Genomic DNA, 905 nt, shown 5'->3' with positions numbered 1-905 from the left:
AGGACTTAAATTGTTAACCTCCTCTTTAAATAAAACAGATTTAAAAAAAAAGTATGACTAATATGACCAATATTACAGGAGATGAACAACCATAACCCTAAAATTTGTGTGAAACCAAAAAATTAAAAAATAAAATTTGTGTGAAACCAAAATTTTGAAAGTTTATGGCTCTCTCCACTACTCACCTTTCTTTTTTTCACCTTTGATTGCCACAAGCACCTTATCACCAATAGTTCCAATATGGGTCTGATTGTAAATGGCAATGACTCTAGGAGGTTTGCCTTCTGCCATTGCCTGTCTTCCGATTTCACAGTTGTCCACAACCCTCAATCTTGTCAGCAATTTGATATGGTGCAAACAAGGTGTTGTGTGATACAAATCGGAGCAGAGTTTTAATGCACTTGGTGTTCTTGACAGAAGGGATTTGACATTTTTAGTGATTAACATTGTTACCTGAAAATTTCTCAGAACTATGTTCAAAAGGAACGTAGGCACCCACACAGTTGTATTAATTAGAAGAAAGAATTAAAAATATTGGAAATTTTGAAAACACCTCTCAGCTCTCAGTCTAAATCAAAAATCGAATTTCTAATTTCTTAAAAAATTCAAAAGTTGGCGCGAAGATGCCAACGAAGTGCTCTCGAGCCAACGAAATTATCGGCTACCGTAGTTTACTTTAGATTTAGAGGGAATTTTCAAATTTCAAATTTTCCTCTCTTGTGACTGGTGTGGAAAAAAAATTGCAAGAAGTTGGTGATAAATGCTTATTAATTTGTGATAATGAGTTCAGCTTTACGCCTTTCCATCTCGAAGAAGTATTTGAATGGTTGAAACACACCAGAGTTTGTTTAGATTACTATTCAAGTGCTCTTGAAAAAGTGGAAGGCACACATAATTTCATCACC

At 34.6% G+C, this 905-nt stretch overlaps 1 protein-coding gene across 1 annotated transcript in view; it reads right to left on the bottom strand.

Moving 5' to 3' along the window:
• The window catches only part of LOC103522889 (39S ribosomal protein L14, mitochondrial-like), a 20,570-nt gene extending 20,023 nt beyond the window's left edge, over positions 1–547 (bottom strand). Inside the window, exon 1 of the mRNA XM_008487976.2 lies at positions 475–547. The gene's annotated coding sequence lies outside the window, so the exon portion shown is untranslated. The remainder of the gene's footprint in view (positions 1–474) is intronic.
• Positions 548–905: the final 358 nt, after the last annotated feature.

This window comes from Diaphorina citri, unplaced genomic scaffold (genome assembly GCF_000475195.1).
Source record: "Diaphorina citri unplaced genomic scaffold, Diaci psyllid genome assembly version 1.1 scaffold12453, whole genome shotgun sequence".
Classification (NCBI taxonomy): Eukaryota; Metazoa; Arthropoda; class Insecta; order Hemiptera; family Psyllidae; genus Diaphorina; species Diaphorina citri.
This window is presented reverse-complemented; position numbering and strand designations above follow the sequence as displayed.